Genomic DNA, 18,287 nt, shown 5'->3' with positions numbered 1-18,287 from the left:
CTAGAGTCACTAGCTATCACGCCAGAACTAAAATGCACATGAATTGAAGAAAGAATTTACTCAGTGGCTTTTCTTTCGCTAATTGGAAGTACAGGAAAGAGAGCAATTCCAGTGAAGTCTGGAGCACGCCCAGGAGAAAGGCAAAACCTGCAGTAATAATGGGAAGGATGGGATTTTGTCTTCTAGGTGGGATTCCAACTACTTTTTTAGGGCCAACAATGCTGACACTCTCTCCATCACTTGGACAATTCAAGGATTCAGTTCCTACCCTAGCTCCAGATCCACGTGCTCCTTGAAGTGGGAACAAGGACGTGACTGGGCCATTGAAGCAGCACAGCTCATTGAGCAGGCCACGCCAAGGGGCAGCTCTTACCCTCGTGCTTCACTCTAGAAAACCCAGCAGGTTATTAAGGAGGGAAGCCGGTAGAAAATTCACTCAACAGTTTTCTCAGCTCATCTGGGATTTCTCTACCTTCTCACAGTGACCTTGTGCAGTATTGCCCTTTTAAAATTGCATTGAATCAGTCCAGCAGAACCATTTTTCTGCTTTCCCAGCAACAGATACTAAGATGTACGCTAAATTGCCTTCTGATGCCTTATTTATTATATGCTATTTCCTACTAATTTCTTAAGATGAAGTGCAAATATGAGCAGCAACATATCAAGTTAAAACTAGTCACAGAAAGTATGGCCTAGAACTGGGCTTGCATCATAAATCCTTACCTTTGATTTGTTATCAAGGTGGGAATTAAACTCAGATAAGCAACTATAAAAAGGTCTTTTTAAAGTTCCTCATTTATTCTCCTTAATCTTAAGATTCTCTGTTCTAAAACACATTACAAGAATAGGAAACTATTGTGAACTGATGTTCATTAACACCAAGGGTTGGGGAAGAAATAAAGGTAGTCGAGTGCAGGCAGCAAATTATGAGAATAAAATCCCATTCACCTTTTAGAGCAGTGTTTATTTTATAGCCAGACATGATAAAACTAGCAAATAAAGAAAAAGAAGAAAAAGATTGGATTCATAATAATAAGACACTGTTCTGCAAGCAGCTCTTTTGTAAAGAATAACCAAATTTCTGAATTTTAGAAGTAAGAAAAGAGTGCTCCTCTCTGAGTGCAGAACACAGCCCCACTGTCAAGCACTTGCAGGGGATACCAGCACCCTGACACACTTCTGATAGCTTTGTGAATAAAATCTCTGTAACTCAACAGCAAATCTTGTGACTGCTTTTGGATGTATCGCTATACTGTAGTTGTCTACACGATTACATTTCCAGCTGCCATTTCACTGTAATTTCATGCAAATTCCTTCATGTTTACGTTTGATGCTTTTAATTCCATTGTTTTCTAAGGCATTTCAAGAAAGTATTTACCTCAGTGAGTCTGAACTGGTGAAATTAAATTAAACAAAATAAAAACAGTTGTATGTGCCTCTCTGCTGAGGAGACTGCCTAGACTGCCTGCAGAGCTGATCTGCATCACTCCTGAAGCACATTAGTAAGCAATATGTAATCCACTAAGATAAAAAATGATGGAATCACAAACACTAACAAATCACAAGAAAACAGAAACTATGATAATAATCTGATCAAAGATCCCATTCCACTAACAGGGACAAGGAAGGAAATTGTACAGCATGTACTAATTCAATTCCATCATAAACTGGCTAGGACCACTGGTGTTGAGATGAATCATTTGATTCTTCTTCAGAATCATTTCCCTGCTTATAGCATTCTGCTCTTCACATGTGCCCTAACTATTTAAAGACAAGGAATGTATGGTGCTGGAGATCCTGCGATAGCACATGCGCCCACATGGGCACAGCTGGCAGGAGCACAGTGGCTAAACACACTCACCCAGTTGCACACAGACCCAGCATGGTACTGGCCAGCCGCCCCCCACCACAAGGGAAATCTGCAAAAATTGCTTCTAAATGCCAGACTAACAATTTTTATTTCACATAATGTTTCAGTTCTACGAAGTTTACTGTCAGCTCAGCTTTTCACATTGAACCATATACACTGATGTCAAGTGTAAGCCTGTAAAGCAAAAAGTGCATCTGAAGTTGTGTACTGCTATTTAGACACTGGAGCTTCCCTGTACCTAGTACCCCCTGTAGCTTGGGGAGCTCTTCCTCACCATGCTCCTCAGTGCAAGCAGCTCACAGGGCTCTGTGTTCTGCATGTTGTTATTCCCATGTTCATGGATGTCAGCTATCCTGCCTATGGGTTTGGCCATATAGCTGTTTATTCAGCTGCCTTTATTTTGGAATTGGATTACTATCAGCACCTCAAGTTACACAGCAGAAACAGACAGCGTGATTTCTTTCTTCCCTACTGGCACACCCAATCCCTCTGCAGAGAGAAAAAAACATTATCTTCTTAGGGAGAAAGACAGTAATTTCAGTGAATCTGTGCATGGGGATCAGGACTGATGGCACTGGCTGACTTGGACCCAGCAGAGTCAAAATACGCACATGGCAAATCCAAGGCTGGTGTACGTTTCACTTGCCCCGGGCTTTCTGTAGGAGTGCAGTCTTACGGTTTCATCTGAATGTAAATTCTTACACCTTTTCTATTTCAAGGACATAGTAACTTTTCATAGTCATTAAGAGAAATCAGATAACTTGGTTTATGAAACAGCTGAATTCTCTAATTATTGAGAAACAAAACACAAATTATTGATTAAACTGTTTTTATACTAAATTGCTATTTCAAGTAATCAGAAAGCAAAATAGTGAAATATAGCAAAAAAACCAAAGTAAGTTGGCAGAAGCCATAGCTCCTGCCTGTAAGCACACTGTGCAGGAACGAGAGCTGACAAATACTCTGGTTCTGAGTTCAGCACAGGTTTCCTCAGGTAGAAAAAGTAAGCTGCTTGGCAAATTGTCTCCATGCCAAGATGAATTCTAGCCGTGCCTTGAGCAACGGGTTGGTCTACCACTAATTTCTCATTTCTCATTTTAGATTCACTGAACTGTAACATCAGTAGAACATCACTTGTGGATTAACAAGGTATTAAAAAAGGCTAAACACGACATTCCGGACAAGAGACTACCAAGTGCCAGAACGAGCTATTATGCTTAAACTGCCAACACATGGAGAAAAGCTGTCCCACATTATTGTCATTTGATCCAAATACTGGGTATCTGTCAAAACTTAAAAGATAAGTAGAAAAAAGAACAATCAGATTTCCTGGGAGGAGAAGTAACACTGGAAGAAGATGACCAGCAGCAACATTTATCTTTGAACAGATCTTCCAAATACAGTTAGACACTATTTAGCTAGAAAAATGGACCGCATCAATTTTGGTGTAAAAGGCATAACTGTATTCTAATTCATTTACAAAAGGCTCACTGATGTGGTTTAGACAAAAGTTGCTCAAGTTGCAACTATTCATAGCTCTGGCAAATCGCAGTTTCTTTCCGAAGGGTAGGTCGCTGCATGGAAGAGCAAAAAACACCAAGCAGCCTTGGGAATACATGAAAAAGAGTTTTTACTCAGTGAGAGTTGAGTATTTTTATAGTGAAACCAGGCTAAACCGCTTCTTCAGAAAATTATCACGCAAAAATCAAACAAAGCTGATGTTGCTGAAATAGCAAAAGAGCTTTATATGCCTTTTGGTCAATAGTTTGGGGCAACCAAACTTCAGTGAAGAATATAAAAGATGAAACACATTTAAATTAGGTTAATCATTTATTTGATAGCTGACTGAATCAGAAACTCAAAATAAAAGTCCTTCTGGACTGAAACCTCCAGATTACATATAGGTTTGAATCAGACTGATCCCAAAAATGACTCCTGAGGAGTGAAGATTTATTTATGCAATTCCATAATGACAAGGAGAATCTCATGGATGTATGACATCCTGCTGCAGCTCAATTGCTCACCAATCTTTACATGCCAGCCTTTTTTCCCTACAGAATTTGTAGATTGAGTTTGTTTACTGGCATTCATGGATGCAAAAACTAAAAGAAAAGTGATGCTATGGGGAGGAGGACAGTTTCTAGGGATTTACTGAAAAATACCCATTGGAGAGCCTCTGAAAATAAACGTGCTAGAACGTGCACCTCAGCTAACCACAAACTATCATGTACAGTATGTTTTCAAACTCCCTACAAAGACTAACTTAAGGAACAATCTGTGTTTGAATATGCAGTATGAGATAACTACAGAGTAAAAGACTCTGTCAGGGCCACGTTTCTTAAATTTGCCATTCCTTGTGACCACTTCAGGAGATATTCTGCCAGTAAAATCACCCTCGAAAAGCTTGATATACATGCCCATTGCAAATACAGTTTGTATCAGCAAAGAAAAGTGATTTTGCTAGTTTATAGCTTATACTAATACCTCGGGTGAAACAAGCTGTATCAGCAAAATGACACTTTTGCTGTAGAACTGTACGTACCTGAGCACTTTTGTCTGTACTGAGAATTGTAAATAACCACAGCCCTTAACATTTCCATGCTCACACAAGTTTTATGTCTAAGATCTTACTTCAGGTGATTTCTTTCTCATTGCTGAAAATTCCCTGTCGTTGCATCTTAATACCTTCCAGGTTTCAGAGAGATCCCTGAAAGCCAGTAACACTGTCTCCAAAAGGTGAAGGCCTCTCACATCACACAACATGTAAGTTCAGTGGAAGACAGGTAAATTTTCAGAGCTCAGCTTATGAAAATGGAAGGGTAGGCAGGCCTGTTGGAAAATGTAAAGAGGTTGTATAACGCAAACAGACTGATTGCTAATTTATAGCAGCCAAAATTTAATTACAATTTTAAAACTTATCAATTCCATAGTTACCAAAGAATGCTTGGTTCAGTAATCCCTCTACTCTCTTTTCTCTTTTCCCATCTCCACAACACAGTCCTTCTCTGTCTTCCAAAGGCAGAGGTACCTTCCAGCTTTTGAGAGAGAAATTACCATCACTGGAGGAAATCTGATTATCGATTATTTTGCTGTTTGAGTCAATACTGGTATATCTGGATATTACTACACAATCTTCAATCTCTAGTGCAATTACAACGAAAAAGGGGAGTTAAGGACAGGCTAGAAGTATCTTAATCATCAATGAAATCTGCAGCAGAAGCTTCTGGAGAGAACCACTCAGATTCTTACCCCTAGGGTACTCAATTCATGCAAAACTGATCTCAAAACAGATTAGGCAAACAATGAAAATACATAAGGGAAAACTCAACTGTAAGGTCTAGTTTTAGATGGTGGCTACTGGTAAAAAATTTCAAAAATGCCTTAGTCTGCTAACAATCTGAAGGTCTCTGAAGATGACTTAGGAAAAATTGCCAAATACTGTGTGTGAAACTGCACATCATCTTGAAATGGCACAAATTAGAAGGGTGGCTTATGGTGATTCCACTGATAGAAAACTGAGATCCACAATTATCCTTCAGTTTAAGGTAACAAGAGATTTTTAAAGTGAGATTTTTGAAAAATTAGCAACTCTTTGATATGCTTTGTGAAGATCAACAAATACAAAGACATTTCAGTGTAAAGACAGTGAATAATAAATAATACTTCCGCAGTAAGACATAACCTTCATACTGCAGTAAGACAGACATTTTGACAGTCAGGCTACTGTACAAATGCAGGCACAGATACAAGAAGGGAGGCAGTGTTAGGGAGAAGTGCCATCGTATGCTAAACAGCATTGAAAATAGGCAGAATGAAGCTGCAGAGGAAATACACAGGCTACTATTTGGGACAACACTAAGATCAGAGACTGTTCAACTCGCATGCACTATTATTCCATGATTAGACTTCTTTCTTCTCTCATTTCAATTTGCTTTGGGCCATTCTGACACCTTTTATAATTTGTACATCCTCAAATTGATTAAATGGCTGGAAAACCAAATGCACATTTCAAGTATCACCCTGTTAATCGGGATCAAGTAGGCAAGTGTTCACATGGGTTGGGCACATGTGCTCTAGCTACAGGAGAGACATTTGTAACTGAGAAGTAGAAAGCTCAGATTAAAACATACCAGTAACAGAAGCCATTACAACTGGGAATCAACACAGAGGATGAAACAATCTAAGCACTGACAGAGGTCCCATTTTCCAATGATCTGCATTTGCTTTATGTGACTTGACGCTAAGAACACAGCAGCGAATCAGGACTGATCAATCTGGCACTGCGGAAAGCTGTTTGTCTGATCGCAGGAACTATTCTTTCCTCGCAGAAAAATAAACACGTTACAGAGTATCTGAGTACCTTGTGATCTGAATAAACAGACAACAGTGAGATATTGGAAAGAGTTGTCCATTGTTCCCCATTTTTTTCAAGCTTCTTTCATATCTTTGCCATGACAGTAGAAATAATAACAGTTGAGGTACTTCCACTTAACACTGCAATACAGCCTTCAAAACACCGTTTCCTTGAAGCAAGAAAGCATCTTAAACTTTACCCAATGGGGTACTGCTGCTTGAGCAGAGCCCTCTCTCTCAACCAAGCCATTAATTCTGCTCCACTTCGAACCCTTCCAAAACACTGAGGACAGTTTTATTCAAAAAGAAAACTGTCAGTGACATGTCTGTCACTCGTTCCCAAGACAAGAACAGAAAACAGTGTAATGTCTGGCTTGCTACACAAGCTCATCACTTTTGCATCTGCTAGCAACAGCTGATGAGATCATTCACTAGACTGTCAGGAAGTAAAAATATTACCCATCAATATACTCAAGCTCTTGGATCACAAGGGACAGTCCATCTCGTGACAATCTCCAGGGCTTCCAATGACTGATTTCACACTCTTATCTCTTTCCATTCCTGCTTCTTGCCAGGAGGGCTGGTATATTCTGGGATATTCTTGGGATTTGTATACCAAATCAAAGGAAAACACAACTATAACTTTTAACAGTTTAGGATTTTGGAGCATTCTATCTCAGTATTTAGTATAGAGTGTAACTGCTTTTGGTAGCTGTCTTTGGTAGCTGCTCTTACATTGCTTGATTGTGCTATTTGAGAACAACAGAGGTGTAAAAATCTCTGTAATAGGTCTTTTCCTTGTAAATGAAATAGCTGCAGTGCATTTCCCTCTATCAGTTACATGTAAGGTCTCAAACGAAAGACTTTTAACAGCAGCACTTCATTAGCTTTCTTCTCTTCCCTTACCTTAAGTCACCCTGATGATGTTTAAAGACTGAGTCAGCACTACTTCAGAAGCCAAAGTTGAATTACCTTTTAAGCAAATAAAGCAGTATTAACAACTTGCAATAATTGGAAGTGAATAGATCAGATGCAGCAGCCTCACAGAAACCAGAGACCGCCCTGAGCAGGGACTCAGCACGCAGGCTCAGATAAGGGGACTTGCCAAACTCCACTATGGACTGCATACAAAACTGGTCAAATTGCTTCTCCGGCACTTTTCAGTTTCTTTTGGCTATGACACATGTAATTTCCCTCGAGTAATAAATGTTACAGAATTTCTGATGGTGTTAATGGCCACAGGGCACCATGTTATAGTCACAGGGAGACAACGGAGGTACTACAACACCTTTCGGCATTCCATCTGAGAACTGACCAGTAAAAAATATCACTATCTCCAGTGCTATCTTCAGATGCTCAGGACAAGCTGCAGAAGTGGTAAAATCACACACCTGCACAGTGTTACCATCCTTGCAGACCTTGCTCGTTTCCAAGGTTGTCAGAGCAGCACCTTCTTTGAGCACTGAACTGACTGCAGAGCCCTCACAAAGAAGACTGACATTCCCTTTCAGCTCATGTCATTGCATGGTGCCCACTGACTGACAGATGCATACAGTGACATGTCCTGACTGCTTGCTTAAGGGAGCAAGTTCCCACTGAAAATAGCTGCAGAGCTTAATGAGAGCACTAAAGATACAAGAGAGGAAAAAAAAAAAAAAGCCAGAAAAGACAACTGAGATGGAACCGAGGAGATTCCACATTTTTCCTTACACGTATGGTGAGAAAATCAATTAGTTTTTGCAGTTTCTAAAATATTACCAGGAAGTAAAAGAAAAACAAGCAAGAAAGTACACTTCAACTAGGTCAAATGCGTGTTCAAGTGGAGGTAAGAAACCACTTAAAGCTCTTACAGGATTATAAGCCCCTCTGACAGGTTTGATAATTTTAAAGGCCTAATTCTATTACAGTATCTGGCAGCCTGCAAGGGCACATTTTACTAACTATAGGCCACCAGGTCATGATAGATGTTGACAGAAAACATTAAAGGTTAAGTAGATGTAAGGCCATAAAGCATTTCAAGTGGTACAATGGCAGCAGCGTTAACTAGCAAACATGGGGCTGCTTCAGAGAAGAAAGTAGTTGGGTCTTTCACCAGCAGCGGTCACTGGAAATTCCAGAAGAACGAGGCATGCAGGATGGCCAGAACTGGGCGCATTCACATGCTGTGAAAACTGCCTTTATTTACCAAAGTCAATTTATTATTTATACAGTGTAAGACTGGATTAAATAATTTGGGCAGGTTCAGCAGACCTACTTATACAGTAGATTTTAGAGGTCTTCTGCCAGCAGGCTCCAAGAGAGGCAGTGCATTTGGACCCACACACGTCCCGGCAGTGGGCACAGACATCAGGCAACGGCACAACATCAGCTACAGCATTTGGAGAATACTTGGAGAATTACACTCACATGCTCACAGTGATGGCAATGAGAGCCAACAGTTAAAACAAATTATCAAGATCACAATTTTCTCCTAAATCCCCCTCAAAACTTATTCGAGAATAACTGCAGGTGGCCAATCACGCTTTGGGAAAGCAAGTATTTATGCAACACATTGAGTTAGCAGTTCTAACTTGGAAATGCAATTTAGAGTGCCCTGTTCTTAAAGGTGTCTAGTTACGATAACAATGGCCTTAACCAGAGAGCATAAAAACTAATATTTCACATTGCAATCAACAGAAAGAAAGGTATAACACAGAAGTTGTTTACAGAACTTATAGCCTGCGTATGGAAAAGGCTTGTAGCTCTTTGGCATACTCTCTTTTATATAGCACTATGAGGATATTCACTAATAAATTATCAGTTGTTGTTGTTGTTGCTTTTTAAATAAAAATTGAACTCCTCTGACTGACATCTATGTGGTTAACAACCTGCCACCATTGCAAACAATTGAATTAAAAGCTGTTCAATATCTAAGGGGGGAGGGAGTTGACTACTGACCAAATCTGACATACAAATAGCTTGCTAATTTGTCAGTGAGCCAAAATAAATGGAATGGGCTGGCTACAGATGCAGGTAAATGCCTCAGAAAAAGACATCAATAAATCATTTAGCTCTCTATAACATTTTAGATTACAGGCATTTAACACAAAGGACACCTGTGACTCTTCAACATAATTTGTGAATGCTTCAAGTGAACCATTTTAAGCCAACACTTAAGATGGGACTTAAAAACTTCCTTTATCTCTTATAATCAACTCTTAGTTGAAATTATAAATGGTGTCCTCTGTGCTGCTTACTGCAAAATACAAAATCCAAGATTTAGGTCATTATGTAATAAGGATCAAGTAATTTCCCAAGTCCAAAACTCTCTTGATGAGAGAATAAATCTCTCCCTGACATTTTTTTGTAAATAGAAAGACAATGAAACTTCCTGAGTATCAGGTGACTCATACAGCCAGCATCCCAGTCTTGCTAAATTTAGAAGTGTCTATATCAAATGGTGAAAACAGTTGGTCATGGTATATTATGCTTATTCCTTCAAGTCCCCATAATTCATCATCCCAAATATCGCTTTAAAAATCCATCCACTGGATAACTCATCTCTTTGATCAAACATACTCTGCAGGGCTCTTTCTTTTTGAAAATGATACGAGGGGCCACAAATAACAGACAGAAGCTTAACTGCATGTTGAAAAGGTCATCCTCATATTAGGACAAATACTTAAATATTTCTATTTTTCTAAGCGCTAAGAGGTATACACAAGAACAATAAAGTCATTTATGAAAATGATTAAGATCTCTGATTCCTAATGGACTAAGGCCATATGAAAGTGTACATGACTATTTCTGTTTTTAACTTGATTCCAATCTGATTTCTCTCTAACAGCACGTATTTCTTGACATCCACAAATTACTTTGGATAGTCACCTTAAGGGATTTTTCAAGTAAATCAGTCAACTAAAAAACTACAGTATTTTCACCCTGGGGAACAGTTAGAAAGCATTCATAGCCATTTAACAGGACAGTCTTACAATGCCTGTCCACCTTAAGGAAGACAATGTGGTTGAGAAATTTCTAACCTCTCATTTGCCTTATTACTGGAAAAGCAGTAAGAGTGCACATGAATGCAAAGGTAAGTACAAACATGAAGAGTTGATGCTTAGTTCCAAAAATATGCTATTTGGAAATCACCAATAGATATTACTGCACCTAGGATGGGAGGAACCTTTACTCACTTACAACCAAACATGACAGCTATGCACACTGGCAATCGTGCATTATGAATCAGAGCCAACAGCCAAACTTGGATGGAGCCCCAGTTACAGCTGCAGAATTCACTAAGGTATTACCAAACATACCAAAAAGCAACAAAGGGTATGATACAACCTCTGTCACATCTGCTGTCTGAGCAGCAAGGCTGGAGTTAAATCAATTGACAGCAACAAAATGAGAATGTTGAGAAATATCAGTAGCAGACCTCGCTAAGAGAACCACGGAGACCTACAAGCTGCTCAAGGCAGTCAAATAACAGCCTGTGATCAATAGAAGCAAATACCTTTGGCAGATCAAGCAGGATCAAGGCTACATAAGCCACTGCAATCTGTATGCATAAGTAAATCATGACAGGCTCCTCCAAAAGCCTCCATGTTAGGGCAATGCTTGAAATACTCAACTTTCTTAAACAGCTGAACAGTGTCAGTACATAAGACAGTAGAAGTAACAGTACTGTTAACATCCTTCTTAGATATTAACAGTAAATAGATAAACAAGAGTTTATGCAGAACAGGATTTTTTTTGTTTTCCTCCTACCTAGCAATGCAATTTCTTGTTAATAAACTGTTGAACGTATTAAACCACTAAAGCAGAGGTTGGTAAGGAGCAGAGCTCTGCATTGAAAACAGGCATATGGCAACCTTCTATGAGCAGTCTTTGTTATCCTTCTGGACTTGAGTAAGAAAAGATACCCCAAGAACACGTCAAGGAGTGATTTTTATGAGCATTCCAAGTTGTCCTAGTTCTGCTTCCATTAAGTTTCTCTCTACCAGCTTCATTTATAACCAAGGTAGGTCAGATTTTAAAAATCCAGTACAAGTATTTTTTAATAACAAGCGTAAAAAAAGAAAAAGAAAAAAAAAAAAAAGGAACCCATCCAGGTATTACAATATTATACTGAAATCTAATTCTAACAAGCTTGCATTTACCAACAATTGTATGTTTTTGTCTGCTTCCGGGATTTCTGAGAGTCCAGTTTGCCTCTCGTCTAAAACTGAAGGGATTCAAGAAGAACTCAGGAGGTACAGAAGGCACCAAATGTTAATAAGCAAATTCAGTTAGTGGAATTAGAAGTTGATAAACGAACATAAGAGGTTCTTCATCAGACAGATGAGAGCTGTACTTCAGTTACAATAAAGAACAAGACTTAGGAGATTAGCTGGGTGTCTGAACATGTTATTGGGTACCAATAAAGATAACTGAGAATAAAATTAACTTTCTTTCTGGGATAGATAAAACTGGCACTGGTTGCATTGGATTAGTATCATCAGAATGAGCCCCAACAAACTCAGAATAAGACCAGTAACATTCCAGAGGATGCAGGACATTTGAGAACGATCCAAGTCAACAACTAGATACCTATTATGGGTAGATTGAGTGGCAGCCTTCCACACTGCTTTAGTGATTACTGTCCCAAGGTCACTCATTCTATGTCTTGGCTTGATAAAGAGAAAATCCTTAAGGAAACTTCCAATTAAAAGCGCAGAAAATAATTGGTCTGTGTTCATTCTGAGCTTCTCTTGTCTCTATACTGAATTGTCAGGGAAACAGCCTATGTACGTGCCAGACTGGCTGGCTGCTCTCTCATTTATGATGAATGGATACACACTCTTCTCTATGCCTTAAAAGCTATTACTGCTTTGTTTTATTCTGCATTTGTGTAACTTCTGATAATTATTGAAACATACATTCTATTTTGAAAGCCAGCTCAACCTTTTACATTTCCATTTAAATTTTTTTGGGGGGGCAATTCAAATTGTTCTGAGCAAGATTATTTGTCTTCAGAGGCCTTCCAGCCTGCCTTTCAGCCAGACCCACGGATGCTTTCCTGGCCCGCAGAGAGGAGCAACCATCAGGCAGGTGGCAGAGATCATCTCCATTTTCTTCCCCCCATTAAGCTTGGCACTAACCTAACGTGTCCTAAGATTTATCCTTGACACTGTTTTGGTGAATAACCCTGTTTCTCTAAAGGTGCACCTTGCGCCTAGGAGAACTTAGTGGAAGGGGAGGGGTGGAGTGCTGAGCTTTCTAATATACTCACGCAACACCACCAAGTTACTCCCTGAACTGGTATTTTATACACCTAAACACCCTTTTGCTAAAGCACTTTGTAAGCAGGTATGCCAGGTGGAATTTCTGTCCCTGAATCCTGCTGTTAGGAGAATCAAGAGATATGTAGTTTTCCAATGCATTAACTTTTTTCTATTTTTATAAGGAACTGCTTGTTTTGGTCACTGGAAACAACCAACCAGTAACTTCACACTACAGTAAAACAGATGTTTCACTGTACTGATGCTAGTGTTTCATCAAAGCCCTTTCTTGTCTATTCTGAAAAAGCAACACCAGGCAAACCAACTAGCAAATTCACAGGACTGACAGCAGGGAAGTTTGTTGCAGCACTGCTTTTTAAACCTTCAGGATATGTCTATGCTGCATTGTATGCTGTACCCTGCAAGGTACTCAAGGTACAGACCACCCACTCAGCTTGCTCAGCCATCTGCGTGGCTCTGCTTCCTTCTGGTACCCAGGTCAGGTCCTCCAGCTCCAGCCCGAACCCCTCCGAACTGCTCTGCCATCAGTGATGGCTATGCAGCACTGGGGGAAGCCTTGCTGTTGCCTGACAACAGGTGGTCTCGTGGGGAGCCTGTGACAGTGACTTCCTCTGTGCTCTGCAAAGCCTCAGAGGAAGTTATTTTCTGTGGCAGTCTCTCCTCTTATGTTGAGAGGAACAAAAGCAGAGAGCTTCTTCACTGAGATCTCCGGAACATCACTTAATTTTAGCAGTGTTCCACATGATCAAGTTTTTGTTGTTTAGCTAGCTATAGCTAAGAAAGCTAGCTAGCTTTCACTCTTGGTGTTAAACATAATGCTCCGTTTTCTTTTGCCATGAGAGAAAAGAGACATTACAATTGTAAAATCCCATAGAGTGACAGTTTCCTGTTGGCAGTCCACTACTAAGATTTCTTGCCGCTGTTGATCACTAATACCCTTGATTAGGAGGAAATATGACAACAGCAGCCAAGCAGCCTTGCATCATCACAGCCCCAGTGACAGCTGAAGCTAGCATGGGAACTTCTGTGTCATAAGTTTAGCTGGGGACATAGAAAAACACGACTCATTTGGCTGAGTTACACATCCAGTAATTGCTGGCGTTCTGGGGGCGTGGGCTGGGAGTTGAGCTGGATTCAGTGACTGTTAGTCTAATGGCTATACTAACCTTTATGGTAACAGAAAGCCTACCTTGTTAGACCCCTCTCTCTGAAGTATCACACTGTAATTAAAACTGTACCTGTTACAGCAACAAATTATTTTATTAACTAAGCCCAAAGTACCCGCTATTCATAATTTTCTCATTGTTAGTTTGAACGCTTGTATTTTTTTATTTGTAACCAACAGCTTTTCTGTGTTGTAGGGGGATTCTCCTTTCTTGGGATTCTCCTTTCTTGGGTGTCAACGGCACATCCAGCACAAGTGCTCCCGGACTAAACATCTGCACAGGCAACACAAATAAGGGTTTCTCTGAAGTATGAACGCAGCAATATTACTGTCAGGTTTGCTGAGACTCCAATACACAGAGATTTGACATTAATACCCATTCTACCACAAATCTAAGCAAAGTTAGATGCTTAAGACTAAGTTTTAAACCACTCTTACAATCAATGTTTTCAATTGCTATTACAAAACTGCCCCTTGCCCATTCAGGAAGCTTCCTTACTTGTGAAACATCCCTGTATTTGCAGATATATTTACCCAAAGATTTTCAGAGGGGTTCTCCAGAAAGGAGTTATGTACTTTTTTTTTTTTTTTTGAAGTCAAAAATTCCATCCTAATTTCAAAACCGAGCCTTTGGTAATAGTCTCGTGCTAGCTTAGAATCAAGCTTATCTGTCACTGATTGAACTCTTCTGATGGAAATTTACTTAAAACAAACTTTTGTTCTTAGTTCTACTCTAGTTTAACTTCCATTTTCATTTAAATAGTTAGCAAAAAGAGGAACAAGATTCTGCTAAGCTGACAGGTAAGAAGGCAGAGGAAACATGTTTGTGCAGCTGAGAAGAGCTTCTACTTTTCTGCATTTTAGGTAGTCACTGATAACTACTTTATTTACCAACATAGCTGCAATAAAGTTCTAACTCAAGGAAAAAAAGGAAATCACAAGTAACTTAGGGTAAATTTAACCGGGCCTTAATTTTACGTACTTCCATTTCCAGGCCGTGTTTGGGCCATGCCAACTGTTTCTCTTAAGTCATCCCAGCCTATTCACCTGGTTAGCACAGCCCTACTGAGGCTTTTTAAAAGAAATCGTCTCTACAGTAACTTCTCACTCTTCCAGATCTGCACAACAGTCACCATCTTCTGCTGTTCTCTGAGCCAAGATGAGTTGCCCAAAACAAGGATTCAATTTGGCCAGTTCAGCCAGTCACCTCTGTCTGGATGAAGCATTTGATCCAAAGTCAACAGATACTACGGGATTTTCGGCCAGATCTTAGCAAGGGCTCACCTGAACATAGTCAAGGTAGTTTGTGAAGTCCATGCAAGTTTTAATGACAAGTTCTGACAGTGACTTCACTGACACTGAATTCCGATGCTGTTTTAGACAAAGTCTATTTCACTTTGTGCTGCAGTTTTACCGATGGGGAGCCAGGAAGCAGAACAGCAAATTTTCCCCCAACAAGCCATGCTGCTGATATTTGCTGGATGTAAACAGCAGAGTTCCAACTGCTCAAGATGTGTAAATCTGTTGAGTTTAATTTTTGCTGTACCTTAATCTATGCCATCTTATTCAGGTGCTCGCTTTAATTCTTGTAACTCAAACAAAAAACAACCCACCACCCTCTGCACCACTTAGCAGTCTAAAATTCCACTGTGAGTTTTAAACTTTCTGAAAACTCTTAAGGCCACATGCAAATACAGTAATCTCTTCAGCTTTCACACAGGCAAATAAATTAAAAAGACATTACTGGCAAACACAAGGGGCAAGAAACTTGTCATCTCAAATACCGAGACTACCGCTGACACGCACACTTCTTGGGAGCCGTCTTTGAACGCAGTTGCGACAGACACACACTGTTTGTGAGTTATGCATGACAAGGTCTTCATAAGACAGTGAAAATGAAATGGTGGCAGCACCGCTGTTGCTGCCGCTCACAGAACAGCACGTCATGTTCTGACAGCACCATGCAGGCTAAAGTTGAAGAAAATGCCACTGATGAGTGCTGTTGCATTTTGGCTTTATGACTGCAGGTAAAATAAAGATTCTCATGCAAAAAAAAAAAATCACACATTTTACCTTCTAAAATAAGAATATCATAAATGCCAGTTAAATGAGCCAGATGTGCATTTCCTTCACACATCCCCAAGCCTCATAGGGGCACACACAATGAGCAGTAACTGTATGCAAATCTGTCCCAGTTTCCTCCTGAAGCTGCCTTTCATCCCCTGGTGCTGCTGTTTCCTTCTGACAACATGCAGCACTGCCTTACCCACAATCACCCGCGCTGCCACACGCACACACACACACTCAGGCAGGCTGGCGCGCACGCACACACACACACACACACACACACCCGCCCCCCCAAGAAACCAACTTACCCACAAGTTATCTTTCATTCAGAAAACTAGTCCTCCTCTGCTCCCCCTCCTCTGCTTTTTGCTGCCTCTCTTCTGCTGCAGAAAAAGGCCACATATGTCTGAAAGCACTTCTAGGCAGGAACCAGCCAGTGCAGAACAAAGGCAGCCGGGGTTGCCTTAATCTCGGCACAAGGCAGCCAGTAGCTATTTTCAAGCTTGTTCTCTCTCCCCCCTCTGAGGGCACCCTGCTCTGTTTCTCCCTCTCTCTCTCTTTGCCTGTCCAGCTACTGCACAACACACATCAATTATTCATTGCTTGTCTCCCGGTTTCCAGGCAAAACCAATCACAGATGGAGTCTTGCTAATGGGCTCATACCGTACTTGCCAACAGGCTATTTGTGCTCGAGCTACAACCCTCTAGAGACAATAAAGAGAATCAGGTTAAGCTTTAAAACTTCACACATACGCGAGCAGACCTAAAACAGCAATATACATGTAAGCATCCATATGACATTGCTTAGGAGTACATCTTTGGCAGACGGCATGGAAAAAGGCTGCTTTAAATCTTCTGAAAGGGTTTTAAGAAAAATCAAACACTCAGAAAATCTCACCTCAGCTGCATGTTACTGATATTGATGGTTTTCTTTTCTGCCTCTAGTGATCCATCTCTTGCCTTCCCATTACACCTCTCCCTCCTCCTCTCATACTCATACACACGCACGCACACATGCACACACACACACACACACATGCAACCACAGCCACTTTGCCAGAAGGGAGAGGGAGAGCGAGAGAGACAGAGAGAGAGGAGGAAAAAAAAAAAAAAGCAAAAAAAAAAAAAAAAGCAGGCAGCTCACATTTCAAACTTGCAAGGAGGGGTGGTGCTTAAAACGCCAGGACAAAGCCTCTGCCTCTGGCACTCAGCCAAAATAAGAAAATAAATCCCCTTGATCAATTAATTGGAAGCAACACTTGTCCAAGCCTGCATAACAAACCATTACGGTCACTGAGGCTGAAAAGTCTTTAGATTTGGAAAATCTTACACACTTGCTTCCCCCCTCCCCTGTTTGCTGAATGCTGTTGACTAAATCCATCAAACTAGGCACACTAATTAGCGGCCAGAGCCGATGCTGCAGTGGAGCAGTGCTGGTGGCACCTGGCAAGGCAGCGCTCAGCCAGGAAACCTATGTGGGGCTGCACCTGCATGGGGTGGCTGTACCTTTGAGGGGCTGTATCTGTATGGAGTGGCTGCACCTGTATGGGGTGACTGTACCTGAGCTGGACTGGCTGTACCTAGCCATACATCTACTTGGAGGAGTTGAGCTTCAGACAGGGGTGACAAAGTTGTGTTTACTTCTGATGGCATCCCCAACTGCAGCAGTGCTAACTGCCCAGGTTAGCCAGCTGCTCAACATCTTGCTCTTGCTTGGAAGAGGAGCAATCATCCTCCCCCCCCCTGCAGACATGGAAACTGAGGCAGGCAGCAATGAGAGCAGTAGTTCACCGATGGGAGTTAGTAGGATACAAGAGATCCTTGGTTTGATTGTTTGGTTGCTTTGTTTTAATGATTTTGTTTACGTCTGGAGCCCTGACCTACAGCTCTGCCTGTCCCTGGTTCCTTCCACCACCAACCACCTTTCCCACATACCTCCCTGAGTTTAGAATTACATCAATTTTTAAATAAGCATCACATTTCAACTTGTGCGACAGTGTAGGTGATTTCAAGAAAACCTCTGGCACAAAGCATTTGACAGTATCAAAGAAACAACAACACACAAACAGAAAGCAGATATGACCATTTTTTCTCTTCCCCAGAGGGAGAACTGGCAGTTGGAGCAGCGGTCAGCCCAGCATCAGCCTTTTCCTGCCAGCCCTTGTGGTGTGCAGCCACTTCCTCCCCTGCTGCTCACTTCAGAAAGGCAGTCTGGGCCCGTGCTGCACAGCCTGCCCATGCCATGGTCCAGCCTGCTCATAGCACAGCTCTCCACAGCCTGCCCCATGGTCTGGTCTGTTCACAGCCTAGCAAGGAGGCAATCAAAGGTAAAGCAACAAAACAAGAGGATCTATAGAAAAAATAAAAATACTGGCAATCCTGCAACATTTCTTTTGATTAAAAAATGGCCTCAGCTTTCTCTGCTGTGTTTACAATCACTTAACGATGCTTTATAAACACCTTAGCAGAAAGAGTCTGCAACATGACAGATCGGAACAGCAAACTATCACAGATATCAAAGAGCAGTTCTTCTCAGAAAAGTGATTCCACAAAAAAAAAAAAAAAAAAA

General features: G+C 40.9%; 1 protein-coding gene across 8 annotated transcripts in view; it reads right to left on the bottom strand.

The window, feature by feature from the left end:
- ZMIZ1 (zinc finger MIZ-type containing 1) overlaps nucleotides 1–18,287 on the bottom strand; it is a 321,213-nt gene that overhangs the window by 68,509 nt on the left and 234,417 nt on the right. Inside the window, exon 1 of one of the 8 annotated variants that reach the window (XM_042818845.1) lies at nucleotides 16,617–16,746. The exons of the other annotated variants lie outside the window; for them this stretch is intronic. The gene's annotated coding sequence lies outside the window, so the exon portion shown is untranslated. Of the gene's footprint in view, nucleotides 1–16,616; nucleotides 16,747–18,287 lie in introns of those variants that run through there. 8 annotated transcript variants of the gene reach the window in all.

The sequence above is a fragment of the Centrocercus urophasianus genome, unplaced genomic scaffold (assembly GCF_019232065.1).
Source record: "Centrocercus urophasianus isolate 14NV4802_14NV808 unplaced genomic scaffold, USGS_Curo_1.0 seq_17, whole genome shotgun sequence".
Classification (NCBI taxonomy): domain Eukaryota; kingdom Metazoa; phylum Chordata; class Aves; order Galliformes; family Phasianidae; genus Centrocercus; species Centrocercus urophasianus.
Note: the sequence above shows the minus strand (reverse complement) of the source record. Positions and strands in the feature narration are given on the sequence as shown.